The sequence below is a fragment of the Taudactylus pleione genome, unplaced genomic scaffold (assembly GCF_031769625.1).
Source record: "Taudactylus pleione unplaced genomic scaffold, aTauple2 ptg000085l, whole genome shotgun sequence".
Classification (NCBI taxonomy): Eukaryota; Metazoa; Chordata; class Amphibia; order Anura; family Myobatrachidae; genus Taudactylus; species Taudactylus pleione.
In genome coordinates, this window is record NW_028284487.1 from 13,869,101 (window position 1) to 13,896,776 (window position 27,676).

Below are 27,676 nucleotides of genomic sequence, written 5' to 3' on the forward strand. Positions count from 1 at the left end.
GAAGTGAACAGAAACCCATACCTAAACACTAAGGGGTAAATTTACTAAAGTGAGAGTTTTTTTTTTTTTTAGAAGAGTATTTTAAAAGTGATGTTGCCCAAAGCAACCTCTCAGATTTTAGCTATTATCTTCTAGAAGGTGCTAGTTAAATGTTAAGTAGAATCTGATTGGTTGCTATGGGCAACATCCCTTTTAAACTCTCTTCTAAAAACTCACACGTTAGTAAATTTACCCCTAACAGTGGTCATAAAAATGCTGGTTGAAATCAATCCTTAAAAATCAGTTTTTAGGGGTTAGAAAGTATTGCACTCTTTAAATGATCTTACTGTAAGTGCAATTCTTTTTCTATTATTTTAATACATTTCTATATACTTGTACACTTGATGTATTGGAACCTATTACCTATCGCAGGGCTTTGCCTTCTCCATATAGAGTATGCAATCTCGTCCATTGTTTTTGGTCTTTCTTCATTGTTTTTGAATTGTATTGTGTTGCAGGTGATAGTGTTAAGTCTGTTATCCCAGCTTTAAGCTATTAATAATAATAATAATAATAATTATTATTATTAATATTATTATTATTTGAGATTAAACTAAAAAAGTTTGCTTTTTATAATGTTTTTGCATTAAAAAAAAAAAAAAAAAAAGCACAAATCAGCCATTTAAACACCATTTAAAAACCTGCAATACCTTCCTGAAGCCCACAAACAGCCTTCTATACGCTCCTGCTAACAAAATTATCAATTCTGGGGGATCCAGGATGGTCTCCCCATTTTCTCATGCACTTCTGTCACATCTCATTTGGCAGTAAATTCGCATCCCACAGCTGCGAGTACCACGAATAGGCATTTATAATTGGATTGGAGAGTTCTCGGGAGCGCGCATTAGTGCGAAGTCTGCGAGATTCAAGAAACAAACTCACAATTCGCACTTAATTGGATTGACCCCTTAGACTTAATAATTAAAATTTCTTATCACCACTATTCGCAGCAATAAGAAATTATGATTTGCCTGAATGTATTTAAAATGCACTCACAATCCTTTCAATACATCTTTGGGAGCAGGGCGCCCTACTGCTAGTGGTGATTGCTTTTTGAAAACCATAGCCCATAGGCTTCAGATGGCATTGGCTATCCAGGGTCAAGCTCTTGTAAATTAAGCTAAAAAGCAGGCCCCTGTAATCCTAAAGTGGGTGCATTTGCAAGGAAAAATTCGAGATTGCAGCTGAGATCTGCTGTGGTCCCGGGTACATCATACTTGCCAACTCGGCAGGATTGGCCAGGAGGCTCCCAAACATCGGTTGGCGATTCCCAGCTGCCCAGAAAATCAGCAACTCTACTGGCCGCTTACTCCCAGGTCCCCTCTGCACCTCCCTCCTCGTCATTCTTGTGGTCACACACCCCTGCTCCGCCCTTGATGCCGGTGTCCACGGCCATGCTCCTCTGACGCGCCACGCTCCCCCCACTATGGCGACCTGGCAGCCAGAATGTGAGCAAGCATGGGGTACATACTTTTAGGGGGCACTTATTATTATTATTATTATTATTATTATTATTATTAAATGCTGTGAAGAGCTATCCTGGTGTGTCTCCTGTAGTCGCCTCAGTTCCTCTCCTATGGAACATTGGGCCTGATTCAGACCCACTCGCGAGCGGCTGTCCGCTCGCAAGTGGGTCGATGTTGTGCACTGCGCATGCGCATGACGGCGGGAGCTCCGTCGTGCGCATGCGCCAGACGCGACGAGCGAAGGACTTTCCTTCGCTCGTTGTGTCTGATCAAAGGGGGCGTGCTGTCGATGTTGATTGACAGCACGCCCCCTTTGGTGGACGTGCTGGGGGCGTGCCTCCCTGACGGGGGCGTTCCCAAGGGAACGCCTTCCGTCAGAAGCCGGCCCACTGACATCACTAGTGATGTCAGTGGGAGTGATTTTCGCTCTGATAGAGCCAAAATCACTCCGGGCCTTGCGGTTGAAAACCTCAACCGCAGGCGTCGGCTCGCAGTCGCGATGGTCAAGACCATCGCGGCCATCAAACTGCACGCTCGTATACGCTGTGGGTGGTGACCCACAGCTATACGAGCGTCCAGGAGGACGCTCCATAATTATGGAGGCCGGCCCTCATTCAGAGCGTGCGCTCTGCTCAGAGCGTACGGCTCTGAATGAGGGCCATTGTTAGTTTTTTGAGGCACCACAAACATCGATGATGCTCAAGCACTCATTTTGTTTCAATGCCAAGATATACACAATTATATACAAACTACCACACAAAACTTTTACAGACCCTGACTAAGTATGCAGTGATCGTAATGCAGCAAGTACTGTGTGGTAGAAATGCTTCAGGAGTCACACACATAAGGATAGCACTCTTTCATGCTGATACAGTATACTGCACAGAGAGTTACGCTATTGTTACTAATACCTGCTCACAAACGTACATATACACAATGAGGAGCACCAATTCTGGTTTTGCCCTTGGCAAATTTGTCATTGTGTAGTCAGAGGGGTAAGTTCATCCCAGACGCCCGTAGTCCAGTTAGAATTTGGTCCCCCGTCACAGTCGCTGTAATGTAGCATGGCACAAGCAGATACACCCGCAGTTGCACACAGAATAAAGGCAGGTCGCGGATCAGTCTAATCAGCAGAAGCTGCTTGCACATTCTATTCACATTGCTGTGCAAACAAGATTCATTTGAAGAGGGAAAAATTAGCTGGAAAAGATGCTCTGCGCTACAAAGTTACTCTGCACTCATGCATTATGTGTCGCACAGAGGACAGATACATGTGTCCACATCTGTGTGCATTAGTCACAGATAAGGGTGACCTGCAGGGGCGTATCTATAATGGGTGCACACCCTGCACCCATAATAATACTTACCTCTCCGGAGTCCCACGTTGGCGCGGGGGTCCGGCGCTGTAAAATGAATGGAAAATGGCCACGGCGGCCATTTTCCCATCGTATGCGCAGTACAGGGAAAATGGCCACTGCGGCCATTTTCCCGGTGACCTGTGTATACACTATAGACTCTGGGCACACTCTAGTGCCCAGAGTCTATAACTCCGGCGCTGGCAGCGCACAGCTTAGTACGCTGCTGGCTGCCGGGCGGAGAGGAGGGGGCCCGTGTCGGAGACTGCACACGGGCCCCCTCCTCTCTAGAAATGCCCCTGGTGGCCTGTATGATGCTATTAGCATGAGGCTCAGAGTCCTGATGGAGGTGAAAGCCACCTGATGTGGGGTGGGGAGTTTTTCTGATAACCCTAATGGAGGGCAAAACCACCTGATGTGGTGGCTTTGAGGACTGAGTTGAAGTAAAAGTACTGTAAGCCTGCCACTGTGGCGGGACTACAAATTTACAAAATGCCCAGTCTACTGCCAACTGCATTAGTTGCTCCACCAAAGATCTGCCCCCAGACTCAGTTGTTGGTGCCCCAGGCCACAGCCTCCCATGCCCTCTTACCCGCATCCTTGTTGACATCCAGCTCCTAGAAGATCTGCTGCCATGCTTATCCTCAGGCCAGCCCTTCAGGACTCTGCTGCACGGGTCCGCGGCTAGGGCTGCTGCACGAGTTCACGGCTAAGGCTGTCCCCAGGGAGGAGTGGGACAGGAAGTTGTTAGTGAGGGGATGTGCTGGGACTGCTGTGCGGGTCCGAGCAGCTAGGGCTGCCGCCAGGGAGGAGTGAGATAGAGAGTTGTGGGTGGGGAGGGGGCGCCGGACATGTCATACTGACATAAGCAGCTGCGACACCAATGAGTAGGGACAGGCTATAGATAGACTGAGGCGGCAGCTGATGGTCTGACACGGAGCTCTCCACGAGTGTATGGTTGCTTCTCAGGTGCCAGGAAGAAGTGCCATGTACTGGGCGGCCGTGACGGCACACTCTGGGTACATAGGGCCTCATTCAGAGGCGGTCGGAGGATGCAAGCGGTCGCTCAGAAACTGGGCGGCCGCTTGCATCCTGACCGGCCGCCTCTGTTTCGGTTGTTAGGCTGTGGGTTTACACCCACAGCTCTAACGACCGCTCGGGTGATGGTCACGATGGTCATAGACCATCGCGACCATCGGGGCTTACGACGAGACCCTAGGGTAGGGTCTCACTTGTCGTAAGCCCCGGAGAGCTTCTGGCTCTGTCAGAGCTGGAAGCTCTCCACTGACATCACTAGTGATATCCCCCAAACGGTAGGCGTTCCCATGGGAACGCCTCCGTTTGGGCTGCCACCCCCCCGGCCCGCCTTCCAAACGGGGTGAGCTGTCAATCAACATCGACAGCTCTCCCCCTTTGGAAAGAGACCCGCTACGACCGGCGCTGTCGGTCGTAGCGGGTCTCACGCAAGCGCACGAAGGAGCCAGCTCCCTCGTGCGCATGCGCACTGGGCAAACATCGAGGCGGCCATGCGGTCGTAGACCGTACGGCCGCCTCTGAAAAAGGTCCATAGTTACAGCCGCAAGAGAGGTGAATATATTGTGGGCAATGGAGGAGGTGCCCCTACAGTGCTGGCGCCCGGCGGCAGGTACCTCCATTGTCTCCCATAGTTCTGCCCCTGTGTATAGTGAGGACAGAATATATTTCCCATTTAGTAATATTGTTGAGCCCTTGTCTGGGCTTTGGTAACTCGTACATACATCTCTACAACAAGCATGTCCTGATAGACTGCAGTAATTCTTCTGGTGAAGAACAATGGAATTCTCTGTGACGGTTTGGAGCTGTGGGATTCATTTTCCTTGTAAGTGGGAGACAGACATTTTCAATTTATGTCTATTTTTTTTCCTCATTCTCAATTATATATTCCTATTGTTTATTATTGTGCTGGATACAATACATCCAAGTTTGTAAATTTCTGTCTCTCCTACTATACACTTTGTGTTCTTATGGTTGTTTTGTAATTAGTAAAATAGTGAGTTCTGTCACTTAATTAAAAATAACTATGATATGGTTTGTAGAGGGTATTGTGCTCAAATTAATATTGTTAGTTAAAACTCATGAAAAGACCTGTCATGGTTTCTGCAATAGGACTCCTCATGCTATTTTGTGTTTTTGCATTTTAAGAAATGTAATGGCATGAAAGCTACACGCACTCACAAGAAAAAGGGAAAAAAGAAAACCTTACACATGTATTTATTATTCTAATAAACCATTACTGAACTCAGTGATTTGCAAAATGCATGCTCCTTTTTATATCATTGCATTATGCAGCCTTGTTAGTTATGGCAGAACCGCAATTCTTCATGCGCAAGTAGAAAGAGGGTAAAACCCGGGTCTATACTAAATATGAACATAAAGCCGTATCCATACTAAATGTTCATAAAATGCAGAATCCATGCTAATTACACACAAAGCCAGATCCATACTAAACATACATAAAGTGCAGAACCCATGCTAATTACACCCATATAGCCAGATTCATACTAAATGTACATAAAATGCTGATTCCATGCTAATTACACACCTATAGCCAGATCCATACTAATACCCCTAAATTCCGGGTCTGACCCGGAGTTGGAACAAAGTTCCTATCCGGATCAGACCCGGAATTTTGCCGGCGCTGACTCGGGATATTCCCGAGTCAGCGCCGCTCACACCGCAGTCGGGTCTGCATAGACCCGGCTTTTGCGGAGTGAAAGTGGACACTTGGAGATGACGTCATCGCAACACTTCTTCAATGTCGTGGAAAAAACACCTGCTGCGCCTATTTAAATCCCCGACTTTCATTTGCAGGCTAAAACGGGGGTACCCATAGTGATCCCCCCATGTTTTTACAACTTTAGGGGGTCCTACAATTTTTTCAAGGAAAATTTCGTAGTTTATCGCAAATCCCACTTCGCCAGGTCCCGTTTTCGTAGATTTGATATTGAATACGGGGATAAAGAGGGCGCGCGCCCGATACTTTATCCCTGAAAAATCTCCGATGTGGAGCGAAAAGTCCAGCACAGACTTTTCACTCCCATATTGAATACCCCTCTAAATGTACATAAAATGCAGAATCCATGCTAATTACACACACAGCCAGATCCATACTAAATGTACATAAAATGCAGAATCCATGCTAACTACACACAAATAGCCAGATCCATACTAAATGTACATAAAATGCAGAATCCATGCTAACTACACACAAATAGCCAGATCCATACTAGGGGGTAAATTTACTAAGATTCGAGTTTTGTTTTTTTTAAACACTATACTTCGTCGAAATTCTGGCGAGTTTTCCGTTTTTCAACTCGCAAATTTACTAAGAAGTGAGTTTAGCTGAAAGTGAGTTTGCCGATGGTGAAGCAGATCGCGATTTCTCCCCCTAGTTGCGAGTTTAGATGAGATTACTCACCCCAATGTTTTCTCTCTGCCAAACTCACCTGAACAAGCAACCTGTACATATCAGTGAGATATGTGAAGGCTGCTTGTGTGTTGTACCTGTAAAAGACTAGTTAAAATATATTAAAAAAATTACGTAGGATCCCCCCCACAAAAAAAAACACTTAACCAGCCCCGGACTTGTCAGCCAGTCCTGGTACCTGAAATTACAAGGAACAAAATGAGTAGGGTTCCACCGTAATTTAGGTACTAGCACAGGGCTGCGGGGCCAGCCAGTCCTCGTTTTAAATATAGGGGGAAAAAAATGCGTAGGGGTCCCCCTATAATAAAACCAGCACCGGACCCAAAATGACCGGGGTATAATGCCACAGCCCGGAAACCCGATTACTGGGTCTCCAGTAACAATATTAGAAATGAACCTCTATATACCCCTGCCTATGCCTTCTTAAATCCTTCCTATAAACCTCTAAGAATAATGCTAATTTGCGTACGCAGTCTGACCGTAAATAAAGACAGGAGTGGAATCTGTGGTTCCAACGCACAAGTATTATTCAGGTAAAAGTACAGTCAGTTACACGCTATGATCTGTTTACAATAAGCACAAATAAATACAATGAGAGAGACAATGAGAGACAGAGAGAGAGAGACAAAGAGACACAGAGAGAGAGAGAGAGAGAGAGACAAAGAGAGAGACACACTTTAGGCGCAAAAGGAAATTATACAGACCCCAAGTAGCAGTATATATACGCTGCGCCTCTGGACCCAGAGATAGACCTCAGACTAGAGACCCTCAGTTCATACAACTTTCAGCATGGACTCCTAAACCAGTATATGGGCACATGTATTTATTCCCCCCATACTAAAGCAGGACAAAGGGAAATTTCCTGCTGATATCATTGGTTCCCAGAGGAGAAGCATATGTTACGGCACATTTAACAGGTTGTTTCAAATAGACTTCCCTGCCTCTAACAGCCTGAGTCTTTCTGGTAACGCCTCCTGCAACATTTCATCAGCTAAACATTTTGGTGCTTGTAAGTTCTGCGATCCGTAACTTGAGTTTGCATGATGCGATCTCTCCAACGATAACACCGGGATGCTGTAAAAAGCGTATGCATCAGAACGAGACCAAACACACCTTGCTTATCATGTATAATACCTTAGTTATCAAAAACCTTTATTTCTTAGCATTTAAACTAACTTAACCAACTTGAATCATACATTTTGATGCTTATGGAACCTTATGTGTGAATATGAAATGTGTGAGTATTCGGGGTTTGATATAAAGACATATTTAATGTGTGTGTGCGGATAAGTGCCTTGTCTCTAACATTTTAGCATGCTGGGCCAGATAGTTCTACATCTCCTGTCAGCAGGCCCTCCCACCTTTCCTGTGTCATTGCAGGAAGCTTGCTTATTTATTCTAGCCAGACCACCCGTAGTGAACAAACACTATGCAGAAAACTTATCTACCCAAGCCAGTTGTCACCTGGCCACTTGCTTCATATGATAATGGTCACAGATGCCTTCGCATGATGCTAATGGTATTATCACCACACGTACTAAAATGTGAGTTTATCTAAAATGGCGCTTAGGCGGCCGTTCGCAAAATGGCGTCTTGCGATCGCATTTCTAAAATGGAGTCTTGCGGCCAGTCGCAAGATGGCGTCGCTGTGATTGAATTTTAAACTGAACTTGTCTTACTCAATTATTCAGCTTCGACACCAGGGTGAAAGCATTCTCACCTCAAGTCGCTCAAGGCCAAGCCTGTGATTCTAAGAGGAGGTGGGGACTCCCGAAAAAGGGGCCCCCCCTCTCCCAAACCCCAGACTTTGTCTGAAACCCGGGGCTCTTTCCCCACACCCCTGGACTGTGGGTACGGGGGTTATAAAGTGTAAAATCAAAGTAAACGATTGTATTTTACAGTGGAACTACAGGTGCTAGCATGCCTGCTCTTTGGCACTTGTGGAAATAAAAGTGCCAAGAGGCGGCCGGCACCCGTACCTCCACTGTAAAATAAATAGTTAAATAAAGACAGTACACACACACCGTATACAGTAAAAGCGACTTGGGGTGAGAATGCTTTTGCCCTGGAGACCCGGTAATAGGGTCTCCGGGCTGTGGCATTACACCCTGGTCGTTTTGTGTCTGGTGCTGGTATAAATTATGGGGGGGACCCCTTCGCATTCCCCCCCCCTCCCTATATTTAAAGCCAGGACTGGACCTGCAGCCTGGTGCTGGTACTTAAATTACGGTGAAACCCTACTCATTTTGTTCCTCGTAATTTTAGTTACCAGGTACTAGGACAGGCTGACAAGTCCGGGGCTGGTTATTGCTTTTGGAGGAGACCCTACGTCATATATTTTTTTTTTAAACCTTTACATTAGTTACACACGCAGAAACATACACAAATCACACTGATCGGTATATGTTTCTGGTAAACTCACAGCTCAGGAGGTGGTCTATTTGAAACTTCAATTTATCAGTGAGTTTGCTGCCATCTCAGCTGAGATTGTAAACTTGAATCTTAGTAAATTCTTAAGTTGCATCTACTTCCTAGTTTGGCCGATGGTGAGTTTTTTCGAGTTTGCTATCTCACACAAGTTTTAACAGTGAAAAGAGAGAACTCTCTTCCAAACTCACTCCAGTTTGTCTTTAGTAAATTTGCGAGTTGAAAAACATGCCTAAACTCACGTGAGATTGCAATCTCACCCAAACTCTATTCTTCGTAAATTTACCCCTAAATGTACATAAAATGCAGAATCCATGCTAAATACACACACAGCGAGATCCATACGAAGGGCCATATTCAATTAGGTGTGAAAAGTCAGTTTCTGCGGAAAAGTATTGCAATTGACTTCATTTCGTCATGCGAAAAATTTCCTCCGTATTCAATTCCGGAGACTTTTCGCCGGTGCGGAAACTCCATGCAATGGTATCGGCAAAAAAGTTTTGCACCGAAAAAAAAGTTCAGGATTGGGGTTCTGGGGTGCAAACGTCCGGAAACCACCCAGCACCCTTGGGACAGTCCTCCAAAGGTAAACTGTGTTAAAAAATACTTTAGATCACCCCAAAAAAATACTTTCATTTTGTGGTCGAAAAAGTCCAAAGTTGGAGGACAAACTTAAAAACTAGCGAAATAGACTCCAGGGTGGTACCCAAGTATGCCCCAGGTGTTTTTTAAGTTTGCAGGTCCTTGCAGCAGGTGTTTTTTTTACGTTTTTAAAACTTAATTTTAACAACTTTAAAATATGCTTGCACCCATTTTCGTGTACCCCAAATTTGCTGGGACTAGTTATTTTCTGCAAACAAAACCTGCTAAATGCTCTTCTTCACCACTTCTGCAAAGACGCTAATTAGCAGCTATTGAGAGCATTTAAGTACCCCAAATACCTTCAGCAGGGCTATTCGGGGGCATCTATAGTGATCCACAATGTCAGTGTATCTTTTGGGGGGTGTCAGGCTGATTTCCCCAAATCTGACAGTACTTTTTGCATGTTAAGAGTTTCGCAGTGCAATACTTTTTTGCATTGAAAACCAGCGATGTCGGCGAAAAGTACACTGCTGCACTTCCAGGAGCTTACTGGCCCCGCCCACTATGATGCCATAAGCAAAGGGTGTGGGGCCGGCACAGTGCTTTAAATCCCTGTTACTGCACTGTTTTTAGGAGCATGGAACTGATGTATGTAAAATATCATCACACCTGAGAAAACCATCCATATGAACATACCCTTATGCTTTTCACATGACAAAGATAACAGATGAGGTGTAGTGCATTGTCCTCCAGCACACCATTGGTTAAACCTGCATTTTGCATTTGCACACATAGGGGCTGATTCTTCATTGCACAGATCTCTCTTCACAAATGCAAATGGCGAGTTTTTGCATACAGTAGATGCATAGAACTGACTTTATACCTCATTGCATATGCCCATCCTATTGTGTTGGATGTAATTTAGCCGTTAACTGGACGATGACAAAGTGATCGCACAGAACAGCCCTGACTTGTGGGTGTGTCACTGGAGTGTCGTGGGCGTGTATCTAAAGCTTTTTTTTTTTTATTCTGAGTTGCGTGTACGGAGAACAAAAGCCTGCATCTGGTGGATCTCTTACACCTTGCATGGGATTGATGCAAGTGCAGACACTAGTGATGACTGTTGCAGTGACCAATGTAATAACAATGGGCAGCACTGGTTTCTTCTTGCACACACACGATCCTTCACATTAGTTGAACGTATACTCAGTGGCGTCCCTCCCCGCGGTGACACCCGGTGCGGGGAGTGATGCCATGCGCTCTGCGCCAAAAAGGGGGCGTGGCCTCGGGGAAGAGGCGTGGTCTCGGCCCGAACCCAGTCCGTAGATCAAATTATCAATGTGGTGGTGGGGGCTGCCGGGGGTACGGGCAGTGCCGGCTCCCTCACTGTCACAGGAGCCGAGTGCTGCACTTAATGCTACAGTGCAGCACCCGGCTCCTATCACTGAGGGGGAGCCTGCACCTTGGTGTCACCCAGTGGCGGGTGATACCCAGGTGCCGCCCGCACCCCCCTTGTGATGCCACTGTGGATACTGGCATTAGCATAAAGTAGTTACTACACCCACTTTGCGTGTGACTCCGAATCAGCCCCATGGGCAGGCACAGTGTATGTTGCTTCGTCTGAGTAGAGTATAGCCAGGGGCATATCTATAATGGGTGCTGGGTGTGCGGAGAACCACACCGCACACCCTGAACCCATAATATTACTTACCTCTCCGGAGTCCCACATCAGAGCGGGTGTCCAGCGCTGTAAAACAACTGGAAAATGGCCGTGGTGGCCATTTTCCCATCGTTTATGCATGCGCAGTACAGGGAAAATGGCCGCCACGGCCATTTTTCTGGTAACCTGTGCATACATTATAGACTCTGGGCACACTCTAGTGCCCAGAGTCTATAACTCCGGTGCTGGCCGCGCACTGCCGGCCGCCGGGCGGAGAGGAGGGGGCCCCTGTCAGAGACTGCACACAGGCCCTCTCCTCTCTAGAAATTCCCCTGAGTAGAGCTTTATATATGTCACATTCATTTGGAACAGGTAATGAGCTATATTTCATGGGGGGAGGGGAATTCAATCAGGTGTTCCTGCAAGGCGAATTCACAGCAAATTCGCATTGTGGATTACATTTGCAATTCAATACCTAACTCGCATTTCTTTTTCAGAGTAAATTTGCCTGTTTTTGTTTGCACCCCCTGAGAGGTAGGGAAAATCTGTATTTAACGTAAAAAATGTCAGGACTTGCTTCAGAGCCTCTTGGACACCCCTCTAATCACTAATTAGGTATTTGGAAGTTTTCAGTTGGTTTAATTGGGCTAATAATTACATGGCATTTTTGAGGTGATAAAAAAAATAAAAATAAATGGCCCCAAAATAAGCTTTTTTTTTTAAGCTAAATCATGCACCCCAAATTTAATGAAAGTACTTATTTCAACAAAAAATATAATTGCTCTCTATAATTTTTTTTTTTTTTTTTTTTAAGACTGCTCAAATTACCCCAAAAGTTTTTTTTTTTTTGTATTTTCCATTTAGTACCTTTTGTAATTTGATCAAATTTTACAGCTTTTTACATTATTTTACTTTTTTAATAAAACACAAATCAGCCATTTGACACCTTTAAAAAAACATACAGTGCTTTCCTTATGTCCACTATTAATCTTCTATATGATTCTGAGAATTAAGTTGTCACTTATACGTATACAAAGAGGTACACTGTGCAAAAGTTTAAACGTCACGTGATTCCCAACCTCATAACGCTTGTAGGACCACACCTTTCTTTGCTTTTTATTATTTACATTGCTGCAGTGCACTTAGAAATGTGCGTCTACACTCTGGTGTAACTGAAAGGTTCAAAATATGTTCTGTTAATAGGTTAGTGCAAGAATTTAACGCCTGCTCAGAGTTGATGCACAATTCCAAGACTTTTCTGCAGATAGAGAGTTGCTGTAGCACAGTGGTTCACAAACTTTTTTTCTGCCGTAAACAACCGTCTGGCACCAATAATTATTGTAGGTTTAAAGTCCCTTGGATCATATTTCTCCCCAATGCTGGTGTTTTTTTTTCTAAACAACAACTGAGCCTCTTGACCATATCTGCTTGCTTTCATGCATGGAGTCACTGTCACATGATTGATTAGATATTTTTACAAGCAGGTGTACCTAGTAGAGGCGACACTGGATGTATTTTGTTATATGTAAATACTTGAAGATGCTGGCAAACACAACCTTTGGTCATATGCAAAAATTTTCTGCAGTGTGATTAATAATTGCTGCATTACAAGTTGTTAATCATTTCAGGAATACATGAAAGCAGCTGTAAAGGCTCAAAACGCCCCCTACAATAAGGCAAACACTAAATTAGATTTAAAAAATAATACTGTCATGGTGACTATCCTCCCATATACATTGCATTTTGAAAATCCAACCCCTGTTTATCCCAAGATGTCATGAACTCCCTATTGTCATGAACACTCTGCATCATGACAGATAGTGGCCAGTGTGTAATGGGCAAAGTAAAACTCATCTCTGTCCCCTCCCATATCCCTCATCTGTCACACCCCTATCCTGCGAGTGGAGGTGCTTGAGGGAAGGGTGGGACCTCTCCATCTATCCCTAGCAGCCACTCACAGCAGGGCCTCCATTCAGCTTTAGTGTGCAGCTGATAGACACTTAAGTAAATTATAGATTTTTCTGCCTTAAGGTGGGTACACATTGGCATATATCACCCATTCAATTGAATGGGCGATATACCTGTATTGCAAGGGCAGGTGAGTACAGACAATATTGCTCTCTGTCCTGCAACACAGCCAATGTTGATTTATATTGCAGATACAGGATAATGACAGTCGACATATGTACCGGCATATCTGGCCGTGTGTACGATTTGAGCCATCAACCGCCCATACGCTTGCGTCAGAGACCCGGTGGTGATTGACATCTCAACTGGGCGGGCAATTTAAATTAGGGGAAAAAAATGAGTCAATCACCAGACGCTAGTAAAGCATACAAATTCAAACAATAATATAATGTTTATAATACCCTAAATCTATAGTGCGCAGCTTCCCAATAAAGTAGCTCTGTTACTACTTAACAATTTAAAGTTAAAGATTATATATACAAGAGGAATAGAAAATACTATTCCACTTGTGGGTGCGTGATACCATAGATTAACTGAGACACAGATGTAAAAACAATCAGTATTTAATTATTGTATATAATATAAAATACCTAGCCTTCAACGAGGCTTATATTAAATAACATGCAACACACAATTCCATCAATAATACATATACCAGTAAATATAAAGGATCAATGTCCTAAAATGACCCCACTTTACTGATACAAGGATGCACAGATAACAATGCAAATAAAGACCAAAATAACAAACCGCCTTTCGTAGACTTTTCACAATCTCACTCAGAGTGGCAACAGTGCAAAGCTGCAAGGATTGTTCAAATATCATATAGATCATAAATTAACGGTCTCTAGTCAATTGTTAGAGGCAATTGAAAAGTCCTTCATACATTGAGGAATTGCACTCCTTTTCCTTCTCCTTGTAAATTAATTGTAAATCTCATAAGTAGCAAGCATTTAATATGGAAAAAAGCAGCTGCTCAGATGTAATAAAGCTCTCACTGCCTGTGTCCCGTTCTCCACTCCGACCTCAGTCGTCACCGCTAATATCGATGCACCCACCGATTGTTTCCAGGGAAGTAGTGGATACTTGCCAACGTTCATGTATCAAGTGACGCCCTATATTGAATATTGATTGGCCTACTCAGTCTTTATATCATACAATCTGGGCTGGCTCCGGTGCAGATCTTTTAGTGTGTAGCGTATATATGGAGGGGATCACATCCATCTCCCGGGTCTCCACAGATAGTGGGCCTGATTCAGAGCCGGTCGCAACCGGGTCGATGGTGGCCCAGAGTGCATGCGCACGACGGAGCCGGCTCCGTCGTGCGCATGCGCGAGATCCGGATAGCGACGGGCAATCCGTCGCTCCGAGTTTTGCACCAAAGGGGGCGTGTTGTCGATGTTGAGTGACAGCACGCCCCGTTGGGGGGCGGGTCGGGGATGTGGCTGCCCAGACAGAGGCGTTCCCATGGGAACACCTACCGTTTGGGGGCAGCCCCACTGACATCACAAGTGATGTCAGTGGGAGAGCTATCGGCTCTGTTTGAGCCGAAAGCTCTCTGGGGCTTGCGGCCACGAGACCCTACCACAAGGGTCTCGTCGCAAGCCCGATGGTCGCGATGGTCTTGACCATCGCGACCCATCATCCTGGCCGCTCACATTAGCTGTGGGTGGGAACCCACAGCAATGCGAGCGGCCAGGAGGCCGCTCCATAAAAAAAAAAAAAGACGCCCTGATTCAGAGCGAGCGCTCTGTTAGGGCGTCCGGCTCTGAAACAGGGCCAGTGTCCAATAAATATCCACAGGCTTGCAGGGGGTCAGGACTGGTCCAAACAATGCCCTTATGGTTGTCCTTGACGTGCTTTTCCTCCTATTACTATGGCGGTTTCTTCAGAAGGTCAGAGAAGGAGGGGGATTTTCCTCCAGTCTTTTAAAGTACTCAAGGGATCAGTTTTGTTATGGTGTGAATAACACATAACAAAGTTGTAGATGTAGTCCATACGCTTGCGGCAGGGACCCGGTGGTGATTGACATCTCAACTGGGCGGGCAATTTAAATGCCCGCCCAGCGCAGACACATCGGCAGAACGCTTGGTAAGTGTGTATGCAGGCACATCAGTAGAACGATTGGTAAGTGTGTATGCACTTATCATTAGGTCAGTCGTCCAAGTGCATACCCAGCTTTACTGATCAAGTTCTATTTTACAAGAGCAGATTTCAAAAGGGGGAGTTTCAATGAAATACTAGGTATCTGCATTGAGACTCAGCGATTATTGTTTGTTCTTGTGCTCCATATAGAGGTACCATAATACTCGGAAGTGCGTAATGCTCTAACAGGAGCTTGCGGCTAATTGAATCTGCCCCAAAGAGTTTGATTTGGTTTCCTTTCTAGTTCAGTGTTTTGATACTTGGTTGTTACAGTCCTAGTGATTGTGTCCAAGTCTGACACAATAAGTAGTTCCCGTTTATTGCATTCCATGGGATTTGCTGTTACTGTAAATACTTTATCAGCAGGTCAGCCGATTATACTCTACACAGTCCGTATCATGTGAGAATAGAGTGCTGTCATAAATAACAATTCTCCAAGCTTAAAGTAACACACACAAACTAAATTCACATAAGCACATTATATTATGGTACAAACATAACAAAACGCTAAAAGGATAAATATGATTTAATGTTGTAATTAGAAACAAGAGACACTATCCGGACAACCATGGTGTAACCGAACCGACAATTACCTTCTAGTAAATGTAAAACGGGTGAGGAAAGAGGAATTGGGAAAGTAGGTCCATTGGCAGAAGTGACCTTACTGAGGGCTATTTGCATAGTACAGTACATTGTCAGGTGCAGCATTTGTAGCTCTACATTAAATCCTTTCTATAAGGGCGTGAATTGCCTGTATAATTGTCTGCACTGCCACCTACAAGTCAAACACAATGTAAGGTAAACAGAACAAGACACACTAAATAAGTAGTGAATGTGAATGTGTCTGATCGCTATCTATCATGGCCTGTGTATTACTGAGCTATTATATCGTAATTGAAATTATATTACATTTGTCCTTACCTTCTCGGCAAACCTACTTTTACTTTAACCATGTAAGTCCTAGCTATTTGATACCTTGCTATAGTAATCATTTGCTTATTGGACACTCTAGCCTAATTTGCATAGTTAAAGGAAAGATTCAATTAAGCGAGAAGTTTTGTCTGCGGACATTAAGGGAAATAATGGGAAGGAAAGTTTTGCTCGCATTGCTATGGAGTACGAGCAAAAATAAGCACGTCTTTCCTATCCAGATAGCCCTTAAGGTTCCGACAAAACTTTAGTTAAGTGAAAATCCCTCTTAACTACTAAAAGAAAAAGGTCCAAAGATGTTGACCTAAAAGGGACTTTATATTTGCTTAATCTTTGTTTTGTCTAGCGTAGAGACAAGAAGACCTTGACCAATGTTGCATCAAAACAGAAAAACACTAAAGGTGGCTACTTACCTGGGCGACATATACGTCAACCCAGGCAGCTACTGTCCGAGCGGCAGAATGATAAACCAATACACACTTACCAATCTGCCACTCTATGTATCTGCAATGACCTCACAACTGGACGGGCATTTAAATTTGCCTGCCCAGTTGAGATGTCCTTCACCAGCGCCCCGTACACACAGCTAGATGTGTTCATATATATCGGCATTGGCTGTGTTGCAGAGCAGATGTGATATGTCTGTGAACAACGTTGTTTACAGGCATATTGTCTGTACACAACCGCTGATACACTACAGATATAACGACCGTTCATCTGTCGGTGTTTCCCTTGCATTTGATTTTGTTCATTATAAGCAGTTACAGAGATACATTTTATTAAGAATACTTTGAAAAATGTTTTGTAGGCTCTTTGCACCCTCTACTGGGGTTAACCATTAACTGCAATTGATGTTGACAATTTAAATCCTATCCTGTATAGACATATGATAATCAATTTGCTGAGATTCTGTTTTTATTGTTAATGGTGGGGAGTTATTTAAAGCATAATCTTTTATTACTTTGGAGTTTTTTTTAATCATAAACTAGGACATAGTAATTATGCACATGACACAATAATTATCAGTAATAATACAGTAACTATACTGTGTAAACTCTCCCCAGTAAATAAAACATTAAAGGTTCGAGTTACAGCAATAGTGTTAACATCACTTTTCATGTTGTGATTTTCAGGTCGATATCCAAATCACAGAACTTCGTTGAAGGCAAATAGCACAGGTGAGATGATATTTAAAATTAAATGAGAGGAGTGACACAAAAAAATGAAGGGACATTCAATGGGGCTTCTAAAGGTACACTATTAGTATTAACCCTGCTGAAATAAATTACAGCCTATCATCATAATATCTCCTCATGCCAGACCATGCACATCCCACCCACATTTTCCTGCATTCCTCATTCAATCCTTAAGCCGCATACACACTAGACGATTTTTATGAACGTTATGGGTGATAACGATATCGTTCAACGTGTATGCAGTGAACGGCCACCGATGCGCACTTCCGCGTGTCGTTAACGATCTCTCTTGTCGTCCGTGCATGCAGGACAATCTGACGATATCGTCAAAAATTGCCTGTTCAGAGACGTGGCTGGATGACTTCACTGAAAGATATCTTTAAAGATCTATTTCAGTCTGTATACCCAATATAGTTTGTCCTGCACTACAGAAAGTTCAAGGCCAATCTTTCACCAATATTGTTCATACAGCACATTGTCTAGTGTGTATGAGCCTTTAGTTTATTCCATTCTCTCCTCCATTGCATGCTCTCCTCTATGTCACGCCTTAAGTCTGTCTGCCCTGGCACATTCCCATACTATTTCAACCACTCACCAGTTCTCATCTAGTACTGGAGAACTCCCTATATGTTGGACCAAAATGCAATATATAGCACCTATCCTTGTGTATCAATGCCATTTCCCTATAGATTGTAAGCTTGCGAGCAGGGCCTTCCTACCTATATATCTGTCTGTTATTACAGTTTTGTTCTATTAATGTTTACAATTGTAAAGCGCAACGGAATATGCTGCGCTATATAAGAAACTGTTAATGAATAAATAAATATATGGAGTATTTGTCACTTGTTGCAGTGGTGACCCTACCTGTAGAAAGCATTCTGCAAACCATATTGAAGTTAATAGGAATTGTATACAAGCTATTTACTGAAGTACAGTTTATTTATGAATGTGTTGAAAATGTTATGTAAGCTTTTGCTCAATCTACTGGGGGAAAGCAGTCGGGAAGCCGACGGACGGAATCCCGACCGCCGGCTTCCCGACTGTCTAATCCCGGCAAGGGTTAAATGACAGGTGTCGAAATCCTGATGCCTGTCATTTTAACTACGCGGGGAGCCCGACATTCTGCTTACCGATCGAAGGTAAGCCGGGCGCGGACAGCCGCGGGGGGTGAGTTAGGTTTAGGGCTCCCAGGGGGGACTTAGGGTTAGGCACCCCTCCCCGGGAGGTTAGGGTTAGGCTAGGGGAAGGGGGGATTAGGGTTAGGCACATGGGGGGAGGTTAGGGGGTAGAATAGGGTTAGGAAATACTTACCTTGGACGATCAGGATTTTCACCCCTGCAGGGCACCCGCTGTCAGGCGGCCGGCGGTAAATCTTACTGAACCCCTACTGGGGTCATCTTGTAACTGCAATTCAGGTTGACTTTGTTTAAGTCAGAACCTATGAACATGCCATAGCAATACTTTTGCTAAGATCCAGTTTTTATTGTTAATTGTTGTTGATTACCTGAAATTGCTGAAATAGGAAAGAAAATTGTTAATTCATTGATTAGATAGCTTGGGGCAAAGACTTCCTAGTTTTTAGTAATGTATAGAGATTTGCACTGTTGGCAAACTTTTAGGGGTATTTCTACTTCAGGTTCCATAGGGGGTCCACAGGGTTGACCTTGGGGGTATAGCTGGATCTGGATCCATGGGCACCACGCAGTTAAAGCTTTAGCTGCTCCCAGGATGCACTTGGGTCCGTCCTCCTCTATACCCCGCCCCCGAGCCACAGCACCTCAGTTTGAGTTGGTGCCCGGCCGGAGTCGGGTCACCTGCGCAGGGGGGCTGCAGGAGTAGCCCCCCCACAAGCTTTCTATTTAAAAAAAAAAAAAAGAGCCTGTTAGATTTTTTTTTTTTTAAACAGAGGCTCTCTAGTGTGGCAGCGACGGGCTGTCTATGCAGACGCCCACGCTGCCGCTCTCCTTCCCCGCTGGCGCCGCGACGCCAGTACTGCACTGGGGATCGCGGCGGGGGGGCCAGAGTCCGTACTAGCCGGACTTTTGGTCCCTCCCTGGACTGCTGCTGGAGTCGCCGGGGATAAGGTAAGCCGCGAGTCGCCGATTAGCAGCGGCTCGCAGGTATTGCCTGCACATGCAGTCCTTTGCCCCTGGTCCTAGGGGACAGACCGGGGGCCGCTAGCGGTGGCGGCGGGCTCCCCCTCTAAGGAGGAATACCCCGTGGGACCACTAGAACACCACGGATATATTGGCAAGCGGGAAGCTGGCAAGCCCTGGGGTTAATAGGCTAGCCAGGGGAGGAAGCCTTCCCTGTCTTGCGGCTCCTCCCCTCAGCTCAGCGCGCCTTTCAGCACGCAGTCTGGCGTCGCTGAGCTGCAGACTCTTCGGCCACTCCTCCTCTGAGGTCTCTGGTGGCCATTTTCTCTGTGGCAACGCAGATCTCAGGGAGCACGCGGACCGGTCCCCCTCTGTACCTCTCCCCCGATTTAAGGATAGCGTACACAGCACTATAGCCCTCCCAGACACTGAATCTGGGCAGGTTGATTGTGGTGAAAAGGTGCAGTGAGTATATCTTGTCTGCATGGTATGTGACTTTTGCTAGTGCTGCCTGTCTGTGCTTATTTTCCGCTTACTGTCAGCTTATACCTGTCCCTTTACTTCTCCTACAAGCCCTACAGGTGTGTGGGGGAGGGGCGTTTCTACAGACCTCACCTATATAAATCACGTGTTTGTGAGGTTCGTCACATACAGTTGTGTGCTACACAGTACCATATTGTGGGCTGTTGTTCAGCACATCGGTGAGTGCGTTTACTTCTGCCCTGTTGCCAGATATATTTTTTTGCCTATATAATATATTCTGTCATGTCAGACGAGGAGGTTGAGCGCTCAGTGGCTCCGGTGTTGGCCTCTTGCGGACGCTGTTCTGCAGGAGTGGATAGGGAGGATTTGTCACAGGATGGCCTGTGTAGTCGGTGCCAGGTGGCTCCTGGCCCATCCAGACCTTCTCTGATGCAGGAACCACCGTGGGCGATGTTTTCTCAAGTGCTGGTGTCTATTGCGGACCGTCTGTCGGTCCCGACTGCTCTCCCTACTAGGGCGTTACCCCAGCCGACCATCCCCCATTCCCCGGGTGTCCCGCAGTCGTTGCGGAGTCCTCCTGGGTCTCAGTCTGTGGGTCCATATACGGGGTTGCCTATGTATATACAGGCTTCCCCTGTGCCGCAGCAGCCTGCGGTACCTTTTCAGGCCCCTATGGCGACTCCTCCACCCTGGGTGGATGTGCTCTCCAACTCCGTGCAAAATTTGGCGGCCGCATTTTCGGCTTTTCAGTCAATGTTGCAGACTGACATGCCGTCTAGGGTTTCAAAACGCCCACTCATGGCGCGGGCGGCTCAGGTATCGGACTCAGAGGGTTCCTCAGATGATGGGGAGGTCCCTGATGACACTGACTCGGACGCCTCGGTCCAGGAAATTGATACCAAGTCGTCCATTAATGTGCGAGCACTGGTTAGGGCGGTGCGTGCCATTCTTCTTATAGAGGATGAGGCATCGGCTCCTAAGTCAAAGTATCCTAGTTTCAAAAAAACTAAGGTGGCTTCTACGGTGTTTCCCCTGTCGGATCAGTTGACTGATCATATGGCGGTAGCTTGGCAGGCGCCCAGTAAGAGATTCCTTCCTCAGAAGCGGTTGGCTTCTAATTATCCCTTCCCTGAGGCACATTGTAAAAAATGGGAAACTCCACCGGCGGTGGATTCCCATGTCACCCGTTTAACTCGGGGCGCTACCTTACCATTACCGTCTATATCCTCGCTGAAGGATCCCACGGACAGGAAAGTTGGGACTTGCTTAAAGTCTATTTACTCCCTCTCCGGGGCGGTGGCCCGACCGTCCATGGCCATCTCTTGGGTGGCCAAGGCCATTGAGGGGTGGGCCAATGCATTGGAAGATACCTTCCCGGACGACGCTCCGGATGTCCAGAGGGCGTTGTTGGGTCAGATGAGGGATGCTGCTTCTTACATTGGGGAAGCCTCTTTAGATGCTAGTTTGCTGACTTCGCGGGTATCGGCTGCAGCGGTGTCTGCCCGCCAATCCTTATGGTTGCGGTCCTGGAGAGCGGACTCTGATTCAAAGAAAGGCCTGGAGGCCTTACCTTTCAATGGGGAATTACTATTTGGTCCGGACTTGGACAAAATAGTGGATACCCTGGCTAAATCCAAGTCGGCTTTCCTCCCTTCGGCGGCACTGCCTGCTAAGGTTCGGAGTTCGGCTTTTCGTTCCTTTCGAGTTCAGGGTAAGGCAAAAGGTCAGTCCTTCCCGAGACAGTCGGCGAGTAAGACTGCCTCTAAACCCAAGAAGCAAGCCTGGAGTGCTCGGCGCCCTTCTTCCAAGCAGGAAGATAAACCTGCGGCCTGATGGGACGGGCCTCCCTCTGGGGGACCTCAGAGTGGGAGGCCGACTTCTTCGATTTGCCCAGTGCTGGCACAATACCACCACGGATGCCTGGGTTCGAGAAGTGGTCTCCCAGGGGTACGCCCTGTCTTTTCGGCACAGACCACCCCATCAGTTTTTCTGCATGAGTCCTTCTCAGGACAAGACCAAGGCGTTACAGATTCAGGAGGCTATAGAGTCCTTGCTGAAAGCAGGGGTCATTGTTCCCATTTCTCAATGACAACTAGGGACGGGGTATTATTAGTCTCTGTTTCTGGTGCAGAAACCCAATGGTTCTCATCGCCCTATCCTCAACTTGAAGTCTCTGAACAAATTCCTCAGAGTTCCCAAGTTCAGGATGGAAACGTTACGTTCCATCATTCTGGCGATGGAACCGGGGGATTACATGGTGTCCCTGGATATCCAGGACGCCTACCTCCATGTTCCGATAGCACCTTCGCACCAGCTGTATCTGAGGTTCGCTATCCTTCAACACCACTATCAGTTCCGGGCGCTACCCTTTGGTCTCTCCACGGCACCGAGGGTGTTCACGAAGATTATGGCGGTCATGGCCGCACATCTTCGGAACCAGAATGTATGGCTGCTGCCGTATCTGGACGACCTCCTGTTGCTGGCGAGCTCCCCGGAGGTACTGCTTCAACATCTCCACCTGACGATCGCTTGCCTGCAAGCACACGGGTGGTTGATAAATTGGAAAAAGTCCTCCCTGATTCCATCACAGCGGATGGTTCATTTGGGAACCCTGCTGGATTCACTTCAGCAAAGGATCTTCCTGACTCCGGAGAAGGTCGCCTCCCTACAGCTGCGGATACGCAGTTGCCTGAGCAGTTGCCGCCTGTCTGTCCATTCGGCTATGAGAGTTCTGGGGTCCATGGTGTCGACATTCGACATGGTGGAATTTGCCCAGTTCCATTCCCGACCCCTGCAGGGGCTGATTCTATCGGAATGGAACGGGTTACCTCACCGGATCCGCTCTCAGGTGCTGGTGTTGTCTCCGGACGTTCGGCAATCTTTGGCTTGGTGGCTTCAGACAGCTCATCTTGTCGAGGGGCGCCCCTTTTGGATCCCGGACTGGGTCCTGCTCACGACGGATGCCAGTCTCCAGGGTTGGGGGGCAGTGACCGGCTCATTGTCTCTCCAGGGTCGTTGGTCTGCGGAAGAAGCACTTCTTCCCATCAACATCCTGGAACTGCGGGCAGTATACAGGGCCCTGCAGTCGTCCGGCCCCGCTCTTCGCGGAAGGGCGGTACAGGTGCGGTCCGACAACGCCACCATGGTGGTGTATATCAACCACCAAGGAGGAACTCGTAGTCGGGCAGCGATGTCGGAGGTGTCTCGCATCCTGACTTGGGCGGAGTGTCACATTCCAGCGATCTCGGCGGTCTTCATCCCCGGAGTCCTCAATTGGGAAGCAGACTTCCTCAGCCGTCACGACGTGCATCCGGGGGAATGGTCGCTTCACCTAGAGTTGTTTCAGCTACTCGTGGACAGGTGGGGACTGCCGGAGCTGGACTTGATGGCCACCCGTCACAATCACAAGTTGCCCGTTTACGGGTCAAGGACAAGAGACGCAGGCGCAAGTCTGGTGGACGCGCTGTCGGTGAAATGGACGTTTCACCTGGCGTATCTGTTTCCTCCGATATCCCTACTTCCTCGGGTTCTGCGGAAATTCAAGCAGGACGGCGGCACGCTCGTGCTGGTGGCTTCGGCGTGGCCCAGACGTCCTTGGTACTCCGATCTCAGGAGCCTCTCCATCGACGCTCCGTACCTTCTTCCTCAGCGTCGGGACCTGTTGTCTCAGGGGCCCTGCCTTTACCCGGATCTGGGTCGGCTGTCTTTGACGGCGTGGCTCTTGAGACAGCCGTCTTGAGGTCTCGGGGCTTCTCCAGTTCGGTTATTGGTACCATGCTCAGGGCACGCAAGCCTGCTTCAGCACGGATTTATCACAGGGTGTGGCACACTTACTTTCAGTGGTGTGAGTCCAGACATTATGATCCTCAGGTGTTCCGAGTTTCTAGGATCTTGGAATTTCTTCAATCAGGATTGGACCTCTGCTTACGCCTTGCATCTCTGAAGGTTCATGTGTCCGCCTTGTCCGTGTGGTTTCAACGGCGGATTGCAATACTGCCGAGTGTTCACACCTTTTTCCAAGGTGTTCTCAGGATCCAGCCTCCCTTTGTGCCTCCTGTGGCTCCTTGGGACTTGGCGGTGGTTCTACGGGTCCTGCAGGGTCCTCCGTTTGAGCCTATTGAGTCGGTGGAGCTCAAGTGGCTGACATTTAAGACTGTTTTTCTCCTGGCAATTGCTTCGGCCAGGAGGGTGTCTGAATTGGGGGCGCTTTCCTGTCGCCCTCCTTTCCTGATTTTTCACCAGGACAGAGCGGTTCTCCGCACTCGTCCTGAGTTTTTGCCCAAAGTGGTCTCGAAGTTCCACATTAATCAGGAACTTGTTGTGCCAGCTTTTCAGTCCCCTGATCTTTCAGCTGGTGAGACTTCCTTAGATGTGGTCCGGGCGCTTAGAATCTATGTGGACCGGACGGATTCGGTTAGGAAGTCCGATTCCTTGTTTATCCTCTTTGGTTTTCACAAGAGGGGTTGGCCTGCCAACAAACAAACGTTAGCCCGTTGGCTTCGTTCTGTTATTTGTGAGGCTTATGCACAGGCGGGTTTACCTGTTCCAGCCTCTGTTAAGGCTCATTCCACTCGTTCTGTGGGTCCTTCTTGGGCTGCTAGACGTGGCGCTTCTGCTGTTCAGCTGTGTAAGGCGGCCACTTGGTCTTCAATTCAAACGTTTTTGAGGTTCTATGCGTTTGACACCTTCGCCTCTCAGGATGCATCCTTTGGGCGCCGGGTGCTCCTTTCAGCACAGGAGCGTCCCCGCCCTTAGTTGAACTGATTTGGGACATCCCCAAGGTCAACCCTGTGGACCCCCTATGGACCCTGAAGTAGAAAACAAGAGATATGGTAAGAACTTACCTTTTATCTCTGTTTCTACGAAGTCCATAGGGTCCAAAGGGCGCCTGCCCTGACGCACCTGGCTTCAAATGGGCTGTGTGGCTGGTCACCGGTTTTCCGTCTCCCATTTCTGTGAGTATGGTTTCTTGTGTGTTCCAGTCTTCCTTCTCTCTGTTTAGTCTCCTGCTCTGGCCTTGGCTGCTTACCAACTGAGGTGCTGTGGCTCGGGGGCGGGGTATAGAGGAGGACGGACCCAAGTGCATCCTGGGAGCAGCTAAAGCTTTAACTGCGTGGTGCCCATGGATCCAGATCCAGCTATACCCCCAAGGTCAACCCTGTGGACCCTATGGACTTCGTAGAAACAGAGATAACAAAGATAAGTTCTTACCAAATCTCTTGTTATTTACTAAAGTGCGGGTTTTTAGAAGTGGAGATGTTGCCCATAGCAACCAATCAGATTCTAGGTATTATCTTCTAGAATAGGGGTGGGCAATAAGTGGCAGTCCAGCTGTTGTAAAACTACAAATCCCAGCATACCCTGCAACAGTTTTGCCATTTGGCCATGCTCAAACTGTTGCAAGGCATGCTGGTATTTGTACAGTCGTGGCCAAAAGTTTTGAGAATGACACAAGTATTGGTTTTCACAAAGTGTCTGGCTTCAGTGTTTTTAGACCTTTGTCAGATGTTACTATGGTATACTGAAGTAAAATTACAAGCATTTCACAAAGGCTTTTATTGACAATTACATTAAGTTTATGCAGAGAGTCAATATTTGCGGTGTTGACCCTTCTTTTTCAAGACCTCTACAATTCGCCCTGGCATGCTGTCAATCAACTTCTGGGCCACATACTGACTGATGGCCGCCCATTCATACCTAATCAATGCTTGGAGTTTGTCAGAATTTGTAAGTTTTTGTTTGACCACCCGCCTCTTGAGGATTGACCACAAATTCTCAATGGGATTAAGGTCTGGGGAGTTTCCTGGCCATTGACACAACATTTTAGTGTTTTGTTCCCCGAGCCACTTAGTTATCACACTTGCCTTATGGTAAGGTGCTCCATCATGCTGTAAAAGGCATTGTTCATCACCATACTGTTCTTGGATGGTTGGGAGAAGTTGCTCTTGGAGGATGTTTTGGTACCATTGCTGTAGTTCAGCAAAAGCTGCAGGGTCTCTTATTGCCCATCCCTGTTCTAGAAGGTACTAGATAAATGATGTGTTTAATCTGATTGGTTGCGATGGGCAACATCTCCACTTCTAAAACCCACACTTTAGTAAATATACCCCTTTAGTCTTTTTTTTGTTTTTAGGTTTTCTAAATGTTCTCTTTATTTGTAAAGACAAATTTGTAATGTGACCATCAGGTGGCACTGTACACAAAGAAAACTTACAGTGTTCTAGATTGGAAACGGTCATCTTTTAGTCTTTACCATTATTTCTTCATTCATGTTACAGTCTCTGCTTTGGGATATAGTGTACTTTATATGTTGGGGTATGTAACACATCTATAAATGTTGATTTTTCAAAAATCAAAACATAAGACAACTGGACCCTATTTTTAAGGAACAGTCAACTAGTGTATATTTACTATTCAGTTCTATTACTTGGAAGTGCACCATAGTTTTGCACAAAAATACACAAGGATCCATCCTTTATATGAGGTACTGTTTTACTTACTGCAGCTGTAACTTGTAACCTGTGCAGACAGACAGTTATTCAGTTTTGATTTTTATACAGACCCTTCTTTTCCCTTCATATACAGACCCTTCTTTTCCCTTCATATACAGACCCTTCTTTTCCCTTCATATACAGACCCTTCTTTTCCCTTCATATATAGACCCAGAAGATGACTGTATACACGGTCAGTCCTAGTTTCCCTTCTGACCTAATGTTTGTCAGTCTTACCATTATCAGATAGAGCCCAATGAGATTTTGGTCAGGATAAGAGGTGAGTTTATCCCATAATGAGCAGCTTACAGTAAATGTCGGATAATGACTGTAGCTTCAGTTTTGTCACTGTTTACTAATGAATAGAAAGGCTGTATTCTCACTTGTATAGGCTGACTCTACCTTGTAAATAAAAATACATTTTAGTTCAGCATTATCCATTAATGGTAATACAGAGCAGGAAGTAACAAGGAACACATACTGAAATCCCCAAAGCCATTTTATTTTATTTACATTAAATGCAATAAATTCTGTAATACAGGGTACACACTAGACGAATGACATATTGGGCACATCGTCTAGTGTGTACCCGCTATGTCGCTGACTAGGCGCACTCCCGCTCGTTGTAGGCGACAACGCCCATCAGACCTGCATGCAGGTTGGACGAGCAACATCATTAGCGAGGGCCATGCTGCCGAATGCAGCATGGCCCCTGCCGAAGTTCCGTTGCTGCCGGCATCGCCAAGTATCTACACACTTGCTGATGCCGGCACCCCGTCTCTAACGGGGTCAGTACACACTAGACATAGTCTACTGTGTAACGGCCTTAACTGACCAGATTGAAATCTTTTGAGATGGTTGCAAAGTGTTGTAAACTTTCAGTACATTCTTACTTATTGTCAAATATATTTTCCTAAACATTATTGTATCCAACATAATACCACTCTTCTGTTGCATATTCTGTTGCACTTTTCAAAAGAGGATATCACAAGATAGTAGGTTGATGTGAATATTATGAGTTTTATGTTCTTATGCCTTTGTAAAGATTATGATTTTTGTATGTATGGATAACCATGTCTGGTAAACTAGTTTAACCAATCCCAAGAGTCAGTTGGCATTGCATTTGCAATTTTACAACTGGTACTTAACTTCTGTAGCCTATTGTCTGTGCTGAGTCATACATTCCCTGAGTTCTACATGGTTGAAAACTGAGTGCTGGAACACACCGGCTTGTGCGTTACAACTTCGTCCTATTACCAAGCTGCTTCTGAGACTCAGCCAGCCATGAGCTAGTCTGAATATTCTTTGTACAGCACTGCGTAGTTAGTGGCGCAATCTAAATAGATGATGGTGCTAATAATGGAAGGATCAG

The 27,676-nt window shown here is 46.2% G+C and overlaps 1 protein-coding gene across 3 annotated transcripts in view; it reads left to right on the top strand.

Moving 5' to 3' along the window:
- LOC148532062 (uncharacterized) overlaps positions 1-27,676 on the top strand; it is a 49,395-nt gene that overhangs the window by 15,794 nt on the left and 5,925 nt on the right. For 2 of the 3 annotated variants that reach the window (XM_088468373.1, XM_088468372.1), the window contains one exon: positions 17,172-17,216. The exons of the other annotated variant lie outside the window; for it this stretch is intronic. The gene's annotated coding sequence lies outside the window, so the exon portion shown is untranslated. The remainder of the gene's footprint in view (positions 1-17,171; positions 17,217-27,676) is intronic. 3 annotated transcript variants of the gene reach the window in all.